The following is an 18,514-nucleotide window of genomic DNA, read 5'->3' on the forward strand; positions in this document are numbered from 1 at the left end:
TAAATAAAAAGCGCCCCAGGCAGATGCGCAGTAGGAGTCCACTTCTCTGGTACTCCTGCTGCTCTCGCCTCGTGCATGCACTGTGCGTTATTGTTGAATGACGCATGCGCACATGAGGCTGTGAAGAAGCTGCCAGCACAGGCCAGAAATGTAAACAGACGAATGAATTGCATCTGCCGTCTGCTTACATTTCTTGCTGCCTGTCAACGTTACAGTTTGTCTTGTTGATTGTGACAATGGACCAGCCGCCACTGGGACTGGCCCATGGCTTCTTACGTGTTGGACGACGTTGTCATCCAGGTGGGAGCTCCAGCTGTCTCGACCCCAGCTCCACAAATACCCACAAGAGCTTTTTGACATGAAAGTATACACTGTGCTGTACAGGGCTAGAAAAAAAAATTATTCAGTGAAAAAACGGATTTGGTTCTAGGTGTACAGCTGCTCCACATCGCAAAGTTACCATCAGCTGGACGAGTCCCCAATCACCACCCACTCACCCTCCCACTGTGTGATCTGCTCAGTTAGAAGGCACTTCACTCTGCCTGCATCAGTGCTCAGTTAAGGAGCGGCTGCTGCACCTTTATTCTGAGCTAAGAGCAAAACATGTATTAGACCGATGAAAATGGGCCAAAGCACTACAAAGCAATATGTTCTAAGAATACTACATTCTATACACAGCTAGCCTTATTTAACCCGTTGGCTGCTGACGTCGGCCAATGGTCGTCGCAAGCACTACCTTGGTAGTGCTGCGCACGTCCGTTGGTCGACGCTGCCCCACCCGTTTTTCGAACGTTCAGCACGGGAGCTGAACGTTCGAAGCAGCCAACGGGTTAAAAAAAACCAAAAAAAGTGGGACATCTACATGAAACCACATCTGGTGGCACGGACATTTCCCGAATCTAGTCCTAAAAAATGAACATCTGATCCAACTAATGGTAAGTCAAACAGGGATACCAAACACTTGTTTCACCCAATTACATCAGCTTTATTTACAAATCAACAGTAAAAAAAAAAAATCACTCACTCATTTCAAAATCGGTTGTGCCTCATCTAGTAAAGGAGTTTTGTGGCAGCGTAGAAAGGCCCAGGAATATCTTACACAAACGCCCTCCTTTACAGGACAAACACCCCTCAAGCTGCCAGCATAAAACAATAATTCATTTGTAGAGAACAGTTGTTCATGCTATTGCTAACAACTTATGGAAAGTGATATTCATTTTGCGAACAGTTCAGATCGGAGGACAGTCAACACCGAGCCATTAGGTTTTCAATTAACTAAACTCCTCTAACAAGCCATAGGCTATTATTTTGTGGAGAACAGCTTCCCTAATGCAGCTTAGTAAGGGAGGAGATGCGGTTGCTAGGTTCCCTTTATTTTTTTTAAAACACATTACCTGCATTTTGTCCACATTCCTTTAACACATCGGAAAAGTTATAGTTGTGATAACTCGTGGCTTGGTGAATGCGGGGACCTTTCTGGCACTCCCTTTGCAGATTTAAGTATGCAAGCATAGATACACTGAACCTTTGAATAAAACAGGGCGCCAGATTGTTCAGTTTGTATAGAATATCCTGCCAGCAGATTTCAACACAACATCGCTTTACATGAATAGGGCACAAATTCACAAAGCTGTCCCTGCCATCACTGTTTCTAAACGTGGGCAAAACATTCTGCTTCACAGAGCCTGGTGGACACCTAAGATAGATACAGCAACTTAAAGGTGGATTAAGTCATGGAATTGTGAAACATAAGGGCAGGATATTGGTTGGAAGGCTTAGATTGGTGATACATGGCATTTTAAGAAAGGTCAACTTGTCTCCCATCTTGGACACTTGACAGCCAGAACTAAGTTCTAAATGGTCTTTGCAGACAAAAGTGTCTAATATTGTGAAAATCTGAAATAAAAATTCAAACAAATAAAACAAAGAATTGTGCGGTAATTGGGGAAGCATCAGGCCTATAATATGTTCATCTGCAGCAGTGATTCGCTTCATGGCTAGTTTGCGATTGCGGTCTTATTGCAACAACTGGGCAACAAAGGCGGGGATGGATGTTATTACAGAAAGTGAGTGATGCCCCCATCTATATGCCACACTTACTAAAGTCAAAAAGGATCCATAAATAAGTGAACAAGAAGCACACACTCCATCCATGCAAGGTAAAGGCCTAACCCCAAAACATACAAAGAAGGGAAGGGACAGACTGCTTGGCTACAGTGCCGGCTCTGTGAAGCAGAATTTTCAGCACAGACATCTCATCACTGTACCCCCCAGCAGTTATTAAATATAATAGATTTATCAATCCAAATAACTGACTAACATAGAACCACTCAAATTACGTTCCTATTTCACTATTCTAATTCAAAATGAATCCTTATGGGTTCCAGAGTAGCAGGCTACTCGACAAAAAAAGCGCTTCAAAACCACATCAGGGGTAGCAAGTGCTATATAAATACAAACCTCTTTCCCTCTTCTATCGCGCCACCTACCTTTCTCTATCCAAATGACTGAATAACATTTCCACCACTCGAATTACTTCATATTTCACTATACTAATTTTCAACACTAATACTTTATGGGTTCCGGAGTAGCGTGCTACTTGCCAGAAAAGCGCTTCAACATCCTTTAGGGGTAACAGGTGCTATATGAATGCAAACCTTTCTTCCACTTCTATCCCTCCGCTATCTTTCTCACTCCAAATAACTGACTAATTTGTGTGGAAATGCACAGTCTTTAAGCAAACGTTTGAAGGGATATTTGGCGCTGCACACACACGCGGTCTGGTTCCTGGTGTACATAGCCGTTGCTGCAGCGCACAGAGACCCTACACTGCCGCACACAGAGGAAAAAAATTAGAGGGAACATTGGTCCTGTCCCACACGGGGCTCTGACTAATGCTGATTACACTCCGCTTGCCTCCCCTCTTAGCATTTCCGGATGCTTACACGACCAGCGCAGCATAGCCTCAGGCACCTGGCCTTGAACAGAGGGTGAGCATCTGATAATCAGCGGGTGGGCCATTACTATCTCTTGTACCCGAGTGATTGCTGTTCCGGGTCTACTGCGTCGGACACGCGACGTTTAAGGCATGACTGTGTTCTGTGGCTTGATTAAGCACCAGGGTCGTGGATATGCTGGACGGCACGGGCGCCGTCGTGGGTGGACGGAGTAGGATATGCCTCTCTCTGAAACGTGATCCCTTCTGTCCTACCTTGACCAACGCATATGTCTATCCTCAACACACGACCCTGGCTTCCACTGACGACCCTTGAGGTCATTTAATGCTACAACTGTCAATATTGTTAATATGTCTGTGTGCACTAACGGTGAAACCTGACTCGGTCCCTGATTACAGGGATTATACACCACGAGTCCTTCACCAGCTTCTTGCTCTCTTTTTTGTCTCCCCCTTTGTAGGCACACACATCAGTATCTACCTACGGAGATCCTGTTGCACACCCTAAGATTCATTCTAGGACACCTAACCATTAGCGACAAGACGACTAATGGATATCCTTTTATATGTGTGCCCCACCCAATTTAATTAGAGGTGCATTTCACTTTTTAGGTCCTGAAAAAACGCCACCGATCATCCTGACAAATAGGTGTGAAACATGTCGACCTTTTGACCTGTCACATAGGCACATTGTAACCTCACGTGACACACTAACCTGTTGGTTTTTTATTGTACCAAGGACACCACATAAATAAAAGTATCCCAGACTGGATGCCCTTAGGTATTTTTAACTCACTAGCACGCACCCTTTCACGTAAAAGAAACCCTCCCATTTTCTATCTCTGCCCTCACACCTGCATGCACCATACGGCGTTTTCTCTTTAAAAGATCTGCGCCAAAGAGACCCTTCGGGGGCCCGTCAGACATTGCAGCGCCGGTCTGACGAGGAGCACAAAAAAGCCCGATGATGAAGCAGGACATCCTTCGGGGTGTGTGAGGGCGAAAGAGAGGCAAGATTTGATCTTCCCCTTCGGGAGTGTATCCTTGAGACCGGGGAACAATATCTACCTCTTTTCACTCTTCTCTCTCACTTTTCTCTACCCTTTATCCTCTTTCTTTCTGTATCTATAAAGTGGGTGACATTCACGCACCCTCTGGTCCTGGAACCGTGTCCTTTTTTGATATAACGATTCTCCCACTCCCCATTTTTGTGCAAAGTTTTGCTTGACTAGGGCCCATCCTAATGAAACCCAAGATTTCTCAGTTTGGGTTAGATCCGTGGCCTCCCATATGTTTAGTAAGCACAATTTCGGTGTGGCAATTTGTTTTTTCCCCTTGCTCTCTCCATTTGCTTCGTAGCTGCTTTCCAGTACGTTTGAGCAACTGGACATTCCCTCACTGTATGAAAGAAAGTTCCCTCTTGTTTGCACTGCCTGAGGCAGTATGTATCAGCTCTCATACCAATCTTGACCAAAATCCTCGTGGCAAGGTAGACACGATGCAGAATTTTGAGTTGAACTAGCCTCAGTCTCATGGGAATGGCTATTTCTCATGGGGAGGCCAGAGCGTCTCGCCAATCGTCCTCCTCTAACTCACCCAGGTCTGTTTCCCATTGCTGCTGCAAGCGCAGTTTTTGGGACATTCTTATCTTTCTCCTGCAGTTGTAACTCTGATCTTTATTCAGGGGCTTTAATATTCCCTTCGTGGTGCATCTTGCACTTACCTTTTCCTCTAAGGCTTGATGATTTGCTGGTTTTCCTCGTTGCTCATGGCATCTCAATAGAATTCACTAGCATGTTCTTATGGTGCTTTTGTGTCATGCCCCTAATAATAGATCACAGGGCACCCCCTGCCAGATGGTTACACTAGTTTGGGTCACACAAGAGGCACTTCTTGCTCTTCTTAACAATGTATCCTATTATTATGTGCCGCCATATGTATCCATCTCACCATCTCTCATCCCCTCCCTTCTGTGCTATCCGCCCTACTGTAAGATCACCTCTTAGTCACAGCGCTGGGACGCCTCCGGGCAACTATTTGCGCTTTATAAAACACATTTTCATTTCATTTCATTTCAAAACTCCTTCTATCCTATGTATCACAATATTACAGTAGAAGCTGCTTTCTCAGGTATTATGAATTAAATCTTCCTACTCACAGCACCTTCCTCACCTCTCAATCCCACCTTACCTGCATGTCCACCTCGGAACTCCTTCCAAGTTTGGCAGCTGGAAACCGCAGTTCTGAGACCGCATGGAACTTCTTGATCACACGCTAATGGGGTTGAGGCCAAGGTCACTGTGTCAGGACACTGGGATGCCAGAGAGAAAGGAAAGTTCCTTCAACTTGTTACATGCTTGGAGCACTAATATGGCAGAAGGCCAGTAGAATCCTTGGGGCCTTGCCGCTTTCAGCGAGATGTGGGAAGCTAAGACCCAGACAGGCTCAAGACCTCCAGGGAGAAACGGAAAGAAGTCATAGGTCCAGTGGTTACAGATGATACCTGTGTATGAAGGGAACATGTGCATGTTTTAAATGTTTTGCATGTGTGAGGAAAACTTGAGCGCCCAATGTCCATAGTGTACCTTTTATGTACGTGCAAGGGAGGTTTCCAGTCCTGATGTCCATGTGATACCTGTTCTCTTTGTGTCTAGAAATATTGCACGGCAGCTTTTTGCTCAATGCCTGATTCGTATTGCCCTGTGCTTTATTCTTTTTGCTTAATTGCAGCTTGCTTTGCCGATGGCCAGGTAGTACCTGTTCTGCATGGGAATGCTCTGAGGAATAACTCCAGAAGCCAGACATACATTCATATGACCAGTCTGGCATTGTGCTGTGCTTGTTTTCTGTGTGCAAGGGAAGCTCAAACCCCCATTTACTGTACACCACTTGAATACTTGAGTTCCCCTTTCATCCCTGTACTCCATCTTGCAAACTTTGTTCCTCTTTGCATGCTGCGCTTGCTGTTGCACCTTGCACTACCTTCTCCATTCATGCAATGTGTTTCCCCTTATACTCTAAGAACCCTGGTGCATCCTGTGTTCCCGTCATTATATTTTGCGTTCCACCTTTGCAGCTAAAGGCTATCATCCTTTGCACTACCCTTTCACCTTGCACTGGCCCCATGCATTCTTCCCTTTACCCTACGATTCTCCCTTGCACCTTATATGCTTCTTCACAACATCCACTCCCCTTGACACCCTGGGCTTTACTTTTCACCCTACTACTGTATTCAGCCGTGTCTTTGAACCATGTGGTCACCCTTGAGCCCTGCACCAAGCCTTGCAAACTGTGCTCTTTCATAGATGAGGTGTGATCCAACTCCTTGTGCTTTTGTATCCCCTTCTGGTGGTCTGCCATGTTCTGCTTGGGCCCTCCAATCCTTCACTTGCTTCCTGTGTTCCTCCCATGATAGTGCCTTTCATTTAGTTTTTTCTATAGTGGAAAGGTGTTTACCAAGCTTTCAGAAACGTTTACATTGTCAGATCAAACAAGACAATGCAGCTGTGTGCAAGACCTGTTGTCTCCAGCAGCAGAATCAACCACATATTACTGTTGAAGGAAGCAAGCTGGAAGTCGTGGACTATTTTAATTATTTAGGGATTATGTTCGATCGCCAAAACAATTGGCTAAGTATGATCTTAAACAGGGGGTTGCAGATGGAAAAGAATATTGGGGCACTTTTTAAATTTATAAAACAAAACTGGCTCAAAACCCATTGAAGCAATAAAGACAGTCTATGAGGCAAAAACGGTATCTGCTGCCATTTATGGAGCGGCTGTCCGGGGCATTAGAGACAGCTCTCAACTGCAATGTACAGAAGACAACTTTCTAAAAAGTGTTAGTCTCATTACCAAAGTCATGCTCCAATTTTAATTGTCATATGGAATTAAATGTCCTGTAAATAACTGACAAAATCTGTATGGCGCCAATCCTAATCCTAATGTGGCACTCGGTATGGCGGAAGGAGACTCTCTCTCTCACAAGGGACATTATAAATGACGTTTTGAAACTAGATGGTGTGGGTAATGTTAGTTGGCTATGTTATGTTGAATCTACATTAAAAGCATCAGGGTTACACCATCTCTTTGTTGACCCTATATCGTGCCAGTCTATCTCTAAAAAAGATCTAAAAACTCACCTGCCGTCTAGTTTGCAAGCAAGAAAGAATTTTACAAATAGTAAGCTATCAACAGTTAGAGCATTCCTGACGGTCCGAATATCTTGCAAATAGATATGAATTCAACCTATTTATCATTCATTACTAATTTACAACACCGGTATGTATTGGTGAGATTTCGGTTAAATTACATCCCTTTGATGTCGGGTCTGGCACGAAACATCTATGCAGTCTCCAATCTCCCACTTTGTACATGTGATGATCGATCTAGCCAAAAATTATTTGCACTTTCTGTTTTTCTGCAAATATTACTGTGATGAAAGAAAAAGGTTTATTGCCCCCCTTTTGCGTAAAATGAATTTTAAACAGTGCCGTGTGGCCCTTTATTTTTTACAGTCATTATCTAACCCCTTTACATGTTTCTCAGTAGCGTCTTTATTTATATCAGCTTTAAAAAAGAGACTTTTACTCCGATGAACTTTACACTCAATATAAGATTTATTGACTTGCCACAATAACTGCATGTGTTTATGAATTATATTTTTTTAAATCTTTTTGGTGAAACCATTGTATTATATCAAGTATTTGCTGTTGGAAATTTGTAATTTTTGCATTTTAAGCCTATTCCAATATTGAAATGTTTTTTGTGTAGTAAACTTTTTATACCTTCATTGTGATGGCGAAATAAAGTTATTCTGACTGACTGTTGTCTCCAGCATACAGAGAGTGGGCTTTGGGTCAGGCCCATGCAGCCTTTGTGTTATTTGGGCTATCCCACTTTATTCATTGTACAACTTTGTCCATCACATCCTGTACAGGTCCAGAAGAGTATACATATCTCACCTCAAGCTATTGGCTGTTGGTGTACCATTCCATCTCATAGGAAGTAGTTACATCACAATGCGTGGAGGCTAATTTACAACTGAAAGTACACTCCATCCGAATGCAATCGTATTGTTTTTACTGCGGCAGGCGTTTTTAGGGTTTTTGTTATGACTCAAGTACGAGCCTAACCCCCAATGCGGCTGCCTCACTGTTTATTTTTCTTTTTAACTTCAGAACGGCCATGTTTGCCTTCCATTGACAAAACTCACCTCTCTCCAGGTGTACCATTACTGAACATTTCAACAATGCTGATATCAATAGCTATATCAATTTATTTACTATAAGTGGCTTCTCTGCCCGTGTTGGCTATGTCTCTTTCACGAACATCTTCTACACAAAGAGCTACCAAATGGATTGGATGTACAACGTAAGGTGCTTTATAAGCACCAATAATTGGTATTACCTGTAAATATTGGGGTGCCTTCACCTGCTTCTTTCAGAACATACACATCTCTCTGAGCCATGGTAATGATTATCACCATCTTAACTCAGCATTGACATGTTTATTTAGCCATAGAAAACAAACACAGATAATTTACTTAGAAAATTGAATAGGCAAAGTTATATGTTGAAGCCAGCTCTCTCCATTATTTGCCGTGCTGAAAACAAAAGCAGTGAGTTCGTTTTCACCATTGCTTTGTTGCACTTTCACCAAAAGAACACATTCAAGCTGGTCTGCTCCGTTCATAATGCTCTGTTAGTCAGTGATTGTGAAGGGGAGAGGGAGGTGTAGTGCCTCTAGGTATGGCCTTGTGCCAAGAGGAGCATCAAGTATTGCCTTGCAGCACTGCACCCTTGTTAAAGAGTCATCAAGACTTGTACATGACTCATAGGGAACATCAATAATGGCTTGGGTTGAACGACAAGCTTTGGCAGAGCCAACAGTTCTGGATTCAATGTGGTAAGGCGTGCAATCAGAGCCATGCACAGTGTGCTTACATATGCAAGCACAGACATGCACAAATGGTGTTTGCATGTGTTAGCACATCATTGCCAGACCTATCAGCTCTGCCAGTGCGTGTTTATTATTTCTCCTTGTTTTGAGTAGTGCAGTAAAAATTGTTTGGAAATGGAGGGTGGCGTAGCAGTAGTAAAAGGTCAGTTAAGATTATTTTTCTGTTGTTAACAGTGGGTTGTAAGTTAGTAAAATTTATTACCAGAATTCCTCTTATAGAAGTCATCAGTTTTTTAAATCACACATAGGCATGCAAAGGCTTTGTGCATAACATTCTAGATCTATTAATCCATACAAGCACTATAATTGCACATCAATAATCCATATTAGTGCTCTAATTACAAATCATAAAATCAGTGGCTGTTCCTCCGCTAAGGCGGAGGAGCATAGCCCCACTACTTTTTGCAGTGATAAAAAAAGAAAAAGAAAATGATAATAACTCACATTATTATCATTTTATTTGTTCCTGCTGCGGCGTCTCGGTGGGGTGGGGCTGATCTGCTCTACTCTCAGAGCAAGGGGAGGAGTGATGGGCACTATGTAAGTGCGCATGAATGTTCTCCATGCACGCTGCATTACAGCCTGATTGGAGAATATCCCCAGGCTCCCATGCCCTGTCTGAGCATCGAACCATGGTGCTCAGACTAATCACAACGCTGCATTGCAGCGTTGTGATTGGCTATGTGGAGCCTGGGAGCCCGGGTGCTGCCTGTTTCCACAGAAGAAGCCAGGAAGAGGACGGAGGAGAAGTTGCGGCAACCGACCAGCCGGTTGGCAGGTAAGTTATTTTTTTGTGATTTTTTTTAACCCTCCTCCCCCTCTTGCCTCCTCCCCGCCCCACTGCTGCTTTATGGGAGCAGTCGCCACTGCATAACATTGAACAATTAATGGGACTACTACTAAGACATCTTATCAGTCCTAGACACTACAAAAGGAAAAGTGCAGTGCATCAGTACTGAGCTGGAAAATAGCTTTTATCTCTACAAAATTATTCATAATTACATGTATAAAAACTCATATAAAATTTACTTTACAATAGAAAAAATGCCAACAAGGTTCACTCTACCTAACAAGTGAAAAGTATTCCTAGCATTGCAAACAAAATGCGACTTCTAGGTCTTAAGTTGTAGTGACCGCCATGCATATTATCTGTTTTTCTCAATAGCAATAATAAACCTCGCTACTGCAATTGAAACATGAAAGGTCTTCATTTCGAATAAAGTGTAAAGTCAAAAAGTAGATGAGTTATACTATGTTTCACACCAAGAGTGCATGGGCAGTAGCCTTGTCGTTAGTGGATTCTCTTCCACTGGGAAGACATTCTCCATAAAGGGTCTACACCAATACAAATCTGTAAAATTTGATTTCTGATTCTTTTATTGGGAATTTTAGAGAGAAAAGACAACCAGGTCCGTCGCCAACTGAAAAATGACGCGTACTGGTCAGACTTCGAACTTGTGTCGTAAAATAAAGTCTTCAACATAATTGTTAGCTTAAAACCCACCTCTCACACTATGAACCCTCTCCCAGCTACAATAGTACAAAAACGCAACCACACCATTACCCATTTTTGGACTAAAATGATCAACTTCTCTCTCACTTCTGGCTGTGTCCCAGACTCCCTTCAATTAGAACAAATCACGCCCATACTCAAAAAACCAGGGGCCAACCCAAATGATTTCAACAATCTCAGACTTACCTCCAACCTCCCATTCCTAGCCAAAACCCGGGAGAAGTGCGTTCTCAAACAACTTAACAAACATATCGATTATTTCAACCTCCTCGACACCTTTCAATTGGAATTCAGGAAAGGGTGTAGCACAGAAACAGCCATGCTCAATATTTCAGATGATATCCACAGAGCCTTAGAAGATGGTGAAGGCTGTCTTCTCATCCTTATTGACCTATCTGCAGCTTTCAACACTATCAATCATACATCTTTACTTGAGACTTTGAAGGGCTGTTCTGGCATCAATGGCATAGTACTAAAATGGTTCCCTTCCCACCTTCAACACCGTTTGCAACAAATTAAAATCAACTCCTGTCTCTCGAAGTCAACACGAGTCACACTTGGGGTCCCCCAAGGCCCGATACTCTCCCCTGCCCTCTTCAATCTCTTCATGGAACCCATTACAATCATTCTGAAACAAGCAGAGTTAAATATCACCTATATGCTGACGACATTCAACTGTACTACAAAATTAAATCTCCCAGTGACATCCAACACCTCAATGCCACACTAAACAAGATCCAATCCTGGTTTAGCACAAACCACTTAAAACTGAACCCAGACAAAACTGAACTAATACTGTTCCCTACAAAAAGTAACCACCTTCCTATCCAAGACTGGCTCAAGAACCTGGATGCCCTAAACTACTCTCTCGCCCTATCCGACTCGGTTAAGTCACTAGGCATTACCCTGGACAAGACTTTATCGATGAAGGATCACATCAAAAACTCTACCAAGAGTGCACTTTACTCACTAAAACACCTGAAGAAAATTAAACCTTTCCTTCCCCAGGATGATTTCAAGATTATTGTGCAATCCCTAGTCCTCCCCAAACTGGACTACGGGAACGCCATCCTAACAGGGATGCCAAAAGATCATCTAGCCCCACTAAGGTCAGTCCCCAACATGGCAGCTCGACTCTTAACTGGGGTAAAAATGTTTGAACACATCACACCAACACTCCACTCCCTCAACTGGTTGCCCATTGAAGGCAGATGCATCTACAAATTGGCCTGCATCACACATAAAACCCTTCACTCGCATTCTCCCAACTACCTATACAGCAAATTGGTTAAAGCTGGAAGATCCAGATCCCTGAGAAGCTCCAACTCACTTCTTCTCATCCCTCCGAAATTGAAAAAGAAAACCACTCTATTCCGATCCTTTTCTGGCAGCGTACCCAGGTTATGGAACTTTCTCCTGATTGACCTCAGATGCAAACCCTCCTTCCCCTGCTTCAAAAGGGACCGGAAACTCCTTCTCTCAACAAATACTTTACTGTCCAAGCCAACAAACCTAAACTTCAATAACCTAGTGGACTCCCTGCTCACTCGTCCATCAAGGATTGGCGGTTATTGGACTGTTTCAACCTCTTGAGTGCCCTCCCTTCCCCTCACCAAGGTGCCTTATCTTCATGCATTGCTTATATCCGCATGCACCCTTATGTCCTACTATGCAATGTTTGCCTAATTGTAATGTTTGCCTTATTTCGTTATGCATCTCTATGTCCTGCTATGCAATGCAACTTTTGTCCCCTATGTATGTAAAGCCCTCTGATAACCCGGGGCTAGCTAGCGCTATATAAAACTTATAAATAAATAAATGGTAAAACCCTTGTGTCTCCCAAATTTTCAGTAGATTACAGCTTTTTTAGGCAACACGTAATTCACGTGACGATAAGCTAAGTACTCTAGCTGTTTTGTCAAGAAACATTTTTACCTTTTGTATTTTCATCTGAGTCTAGAAATTGTACAGAGAGGGATTGAGCACTCTTAACAATTTGGGGCGAAAAGTTTGGGCTAGTCTCATTCTTTAAAAGGGAATATATAATCCTCAGGGCACAAGATTTTGCTATAAAGTTCCAAGCGTTCAGCCTAGATCGAGGTGCAACTCTTGAATCATTTACATTTGGGGGACAAAGAATAGCCTCTTCAGACACCGCCTTTACACAGGGTCCCAACTTACTCTATTGTCAAGACACAGTAGCCCTGCCCCATATTGGACTTGAGGGACCAGTTTATGCTGTATAGCTTTTTTCAGTGGGTCTGCTGACCCACCATACCAGGCATCAAACCTTTTTAGTGCATTAGAAATTGACATTAAGGAGGTTTTTAGCATACTACAATGCATGTCCTACCGCAGATTGCAAGAGAAATAAAGCCCCAGGTATTTATATATCCTGACCTGTTTCATAGGAGCGCTATTGAAAAACTATACAAACTTTTGAGGTATTTTAGTAAGCACTAGACTAGAGTCTTTGTTTTATTTATGGTATTCCTGAGCTTAAAGGTCCCACAGTAAGCACAGAGGGTGTTAGGTTTTCCCTGCATGCCAATGGAGTATGGTCCGTGGGGACAAGGTGATTGGCATACATAAGGCACGGTACGCGATTACCTCCACTTATGGGGAAACAAATTAATTAAGGAGAGTTTACCTGGCAGATCTGCTATAAGAAGACTGAAAAGGACGGGACTTTATCACGACCCTGACACACCCCTTTTCTAACAGGGATTCTGTCTGAAACTCTAGGTCCTGGAGCAATCTCCTTATCAAATCCAAAAAACTTCTCATTTCCCCGGAAGCTGGTCAAACTTTGCCTTCCCCTTTAGAAACAATATGTACATCTCAACTAAACCAATGCACTAAATAATACTGGTTTTCAGTTTTAACGTTTACAAATCTTCTTCTATTTATGCCACCCAATAGAACCCTTTACAAATTTGATACACATACGTGAAATAAAGTCGGTATAAAACCAACCAACGTTTTGCTGCACTTTTCTGTGTGGTGGTGCCCATGCAGTGGTGTTGTGTTAGTTTCTCTTTGTGCATTGTGATGCATGTACCTCTACAGTCGAATATATGACGATACAACGAATTCCGTTGCAACGCATGCCTTTACCACGCATGCGTTACAACGGAATTCGTTTAGCACGCATAAACCTTTCCTCGACTATTTGCGTGGTGACGTCATACGTCGTTAAGAGAAAGCGGCATTTTTTACCGATTTCTCTTAATCGACTCTGATGCCGACGTGACTTATAGTGAGTTGTTTTATTTGGGGGGGAGACCCCCCCAAGCCCCCCCCTTTTTTTTTTACTTTTACCACATATGCCTTTACTACAAACATCGTAGTAAAGGCATGCGTGGTAAAGGCATTAGTTGTAACCACGCATGCGTTGTACTGCATGCGTGGTTAAAGATTTCGTGGAAACGGCTTCGTTGTAAAAGCCGTTTCCCCTACAGTCCAGATAAAACTGCAAGTTCCAGAAAGCAACGAAATAACAGCACTTGAGACCTGGTGTATCAAAGAGTTTTACCTGTTCTGTGTCTATGGGACAACATGTTAGGACATACGGGCCTTGGTGAACTACCTCCACCTAGCAGGGTGACGCGACCACCTTGAAGTGTATTTGTGGAACTCGCCATGCTTGATTGCTACCTGCTCTTTGGCTAACAGTTAATCGTGTTAGCCATTGCAGTTTTGCAGCCTTTGCTTAGCTAGTGATTTCTGGTACCCGCAGTTCGGCAATTATAAAGGCTTAATTAAAACTGGAACGACACACAGCAAGAGCAAAGAATTTAACATGACATGATGAACTACTTATCTGACAGCGAATTACGCATTCTTCCTTTACTGCATCTGTTTCTCTAAAGTATCGCTGCACCTGTGCTGTAGCTGTCTTGTTTGTGTTTCTAGGGCTGGCTTTAGGGCGGTGCGACTGGTGCAGGTGCATCTGGCGCACCCTGGCTAAGATAGACCCCTTGGCATATGCGGAGAGAAATTTGGCACCCTTGCTGATTGTAGTGAATTAAATGAGGTCGCAGGGGGTCTATTTTGTGTTCACTGGTCAGAACCTGGATGAGCAGGGACTAGCTCCTGAACACAAACATCCCCGGACCTCCCCCAGCTCGCCAAACTCACCAATAGCAGAGCTGCCTCACGCAAATGATGGTTTTGTTGATGTATGCCACCAGGTGTGAGAGGGTGAAGGGAGGGCAAAGAAGGGGGTTAAAAGGGTGTTAAAAAACATCACCCGCCGTATGATAATGAAGGACTAAAACCACTTTAAACTGGCAAAGCAGACAGAAACGAACAGACACTGACAAGGTGGGAGCAAGATGAGAAGGCCGCCGCGGCTGGCATAATCTTAATGCACACAGCCCCATGCGCCACTCAGAAAATTAGTGCCCTGGGCCCAACTCGCCCACGCTAAACGCCAGCCGTGCCTGGGGGCAGTTAGGGGGCGCTGTGTTTAGAAATCCCATGGGTTTAAAAGCACCTGCTATAGATCTCCTTGTGTCCAGTAGCAGTTTTGACTCATTATAAGGTAGGTCCGAGGGTTAATATGCCAGCTGCAAAGAATGCGTACCATAGCTCAGTGGGTTACTGCTTTTGTCACAAAGATACTTTTGTAGCTTGCAGTTCATAAATTACAATCCTAACATAACACAATGACCAATGAAATGTCATCAAGGATCTGCATGCAAACCGCATAAAATATTTCAGGACGTTATGTTTGCTTCTGCATGCAAACCGCATAATATAGGTTAGGACGTTATGTGTACTTTTCCCCAGTCTTTAATTAGTTTTCCTAATGTTGGTAAAAAGTTTTTTTGGGGTAGATATACATTCTTATTAGTTAAGCCAACCCCAACTAGCGCTTTAAAACAAATGAAATGCATATTAAAAGGGGCGTCGGGCCCATTGTTGGAGGGCAGTAGTGCGGGAATCCGTGAAGAAGGACGTCATGGGGCTTAGCGCTCGTGGCGTCAGTGCTTCAGTTGTTTTTTTTGTCCAAACCCTCCACCCCCATGGCGTCCTTCTTCACGGCTTCCCCCACTACCACCCTCCAACAACGCCCTGATGCCCCTTTAACATGCATACATACAGAGGTTTTTAAACACCTAGCAGCAGTGCTCTGTTCTCTTGTCACCTCTGAATGTGAAGAAACTTTGCACTAATGCTGCTTTACCTACATCACTATACCATTATCCATCACACCTGTTCCGGAGTGTACAAGAGCACCCCTCTCAAAATAATTCGATTACTATTCTGCGCACCAAAAGCATTTGACGCATGCAGCCGTTCGAAGAAAGGCAGTGCACTTTTTCAAAATGGAAACAGTGTCCATCGAAAAAGCATTATGTCTGGCCAGAGATATGTGTTGAGTGGTATATGCAGCTTATAACATCCGTAACTGAATTTCCAGCTACATTTGAGTGGCATAAAAGAGTATTTGCCAAAGGACCCTGGAAGTGGTTGCTGTTTGGAGGGGCACGGCCTGGGTTCATTGGTGGAGCCTATATTTGCTCCCTCTGCGGCTTTGTAGGATCACGAGGGCCTGCAGAAGTGGCACAGAAGCACAGCTTGGGCAGCAGCAGTGAGCAGTGCAAGTTTCTGTAATGCACAGTACTAGTGTCAGCAGTTTATGCCTACCCCAGGCTCACACACAGATCAGACAACATGTGCAGCAGCTTCAAAACTCGCAAATAACCATATTTCTCATGTACTGAAGACATTGCCAATGCTTGCATTTATTTCTCACCCATTCTGCCTATTTAGGGGAATTTTATATAGCGCTCACTTACTACACCCGAAGGCTTTGAAGTGAAATGCCTTCTGTGGAAAGCGTATCTATAAATAAAGAGCTCTTGCACTGTTGGCAGTCATGGTGCCGAAGGCGCGCGCTCCCAATCCCACAGTGCACTGCGCCTCACTGTGAACGACGTAGCCGCGATAATTCGTTCTCTGTCACCTGGAGCTAAAGTTAAAGCTTAGATTACCCCGTGCCATTGGCTGCGCACATTATCTGCCTGGCCAGGATTATAACACGTCTGCTTCAGGCATGGCTGGTTTTTACAGCCTCACAGCTTTGTGCCGTTTCCGTGAAACCGGGTATTCATCTGACTGAGGAGCCTTTATAGGAGAAAAATGCCAAGCGTTCTCATACAAGGACATGTTGCAGTTGTTTACCAGGCGAATAATTACAGCGTGTTCGCTACAGATGGGAAGGGGTGAAGAACAGCTCTCTAAGTAACGAATATCTCCCTGTCAGACTCAATTATCCATTATTAGATCCCATCCAAGGGCGATCCGCCTCATGTATAAACATCCTTTAGTGTTAGCGAGCAGGATGCAGCCGCCTGCAGGCGCTGTGAGCTTTTCATTTTGATTTCTTCCTCCAACCTAGCAGGATTTGAGGAACGTAATGTATGCCAGGCAGGCCCGGTTCCAGGAATTTGTATTTGGGTGGGCCAAGGGTGTATTCGGGTGGGCCACTGCGGGCTCGATTTTCTCGCATATATGTCTAGGCAGGCCTGCTTCAGGGCCCTCCTTTATATCTTCTTAGTCTTACAAGGCCCAGTAAAATGCACTCTTTCCCAAATCTCTTTCTAAATGTGATCACTCTCAAAAAGTGTTATTTCCATGTAATGTCCCTTTGATGGGAAGAGGAGGTTTCTGAGGTGGGAGTATCAGCCAAGTGACACTTCTCTGGCTCCCTCTGTGCGAGCCGTCAGGGAGAATCCCTCTTCATTACTACCACCACCTGACCACGGACTCTACTGTGAACTCCCTTAAAGGCTTGATTATCCACTACACCTCTCCAGTGCACCTTATCTCACAGCTGACCTAGGGCCCCAGCCCCATATCAGGCACCATCGGGCTCCACTTTCATTTTTCCTGGTAAAAACATTAGTAAAATCACCTTCAAACTTAAAACATTGAATATAGTAGTAAATATAATTAGCACACACTTTAAAGTATGTTCCACAGTAGACCTTATGACCCAACTGCTAATTAAATAAACAAAAACAGAAATGCCGGTTTCAGCGCTGATGCAAAAGTCTTTTTTGGCGCCGCACCCGTAACCTCTTTTTCCGTAAATACCTTCACTCCCACCCTCCACCAGTGCCCCTCATCTTTCCCTAACTCCCCCCCTCCACCCCATGACCTCTTCCTCGGATTCCCTCTCTACCACCCTCCACCAGTGCCCCTCATCTCTCCGTAGCCCCTCCCACTACCTCCTCCTCGGATTCCCTCACTGCCACCCTCCACCAGTGCCCCTCATCGCTCCATAGCCCCTCCCACTACCTCCTCCTCGGATTCCCTCTCTACCACCCTCCACCAGTGCCCCTCATCTCTCCGTAGCCCCTCCCACTACCTCCTCCTCGGATTCCCTCACTGCCACCCTCCACCAGTGCCCCTCATCGCTCCATAGCCCCTCCCACTACCTCCTCCTCGGATTCCCTCACTGCCACCTTCCAACAGTGCCCCTTATCTTTACGTAGACCCTCTCTCTTATGTATTTCATTTGTTGTATAGCGCTACTCATATCAGTGTAGTGTGTGTCAGTCCTTTACACCGCGCACACATTATACAGAGACAATGAAACATACTAGTATGTAAATCAGTCTACAGGGAATGTCACATAAACCAATGAGGATTACAAGGTGTATGAATCACATGTCATTCATACTGGTGGGCAGGATATTTTAAAAGGGTTAGGTCTGGGGAAACACAACCTTAGGATTTAAAGAGTATTCCATGGGGTCAGCTTTACTGATGAAAATGTATATCTGCCCAAACATACTCATTTTAGCAACATTAGAATAACGAAAGACTTGGGAAGTTCCAACTATATCACAAAACAAAACAAGCATTTACAATGCAATAGGTCTCGCATTTATGAGAGTTTGAGCTATTGGCATTGGAAATGATATTGCTAGTAGCTTAAACTCTCGCAAATGCGGGACCGATTGCATTTAAAATGCAGGTTTCGGAAAAGGCCCCCATGCTGAGCTTTCACGTTAATGTCAGCTACGCCACTTTCTTTAGACGAGCCACGTACCGTAACGTCAGGGCACA

The 18,514-nt window shown here is 44.0% G+C and overlaps 1 protein-coding gene across 1 annotated transcript in view; it reads left to right on the forward strand.

The window, feature by feature from the left end:
• Positions 1-18,514, forward strand: part of LOC144762435 (dynein axonemal heavy chain 5-like) — a 1,437,549-nt gene that overhangs the window by 1,265,874 nt on the left and 153,161 nt on the right. The window lies entirely within an intron of this gene.

This window comes from Lissotriton helveticus, chromosome 6 (genome assembly GCF_964261635.1).
Source record: "Lissotriton helveticus chromosome 6, aLisHel1.1, whole genome shotgun sequence".
Lineage (NCBI taxonomy): Eukaryota > Metazoa > Chordata > Amphibia > Caudata > Salamandridae > Lissotriton > Lissotriton helveticus.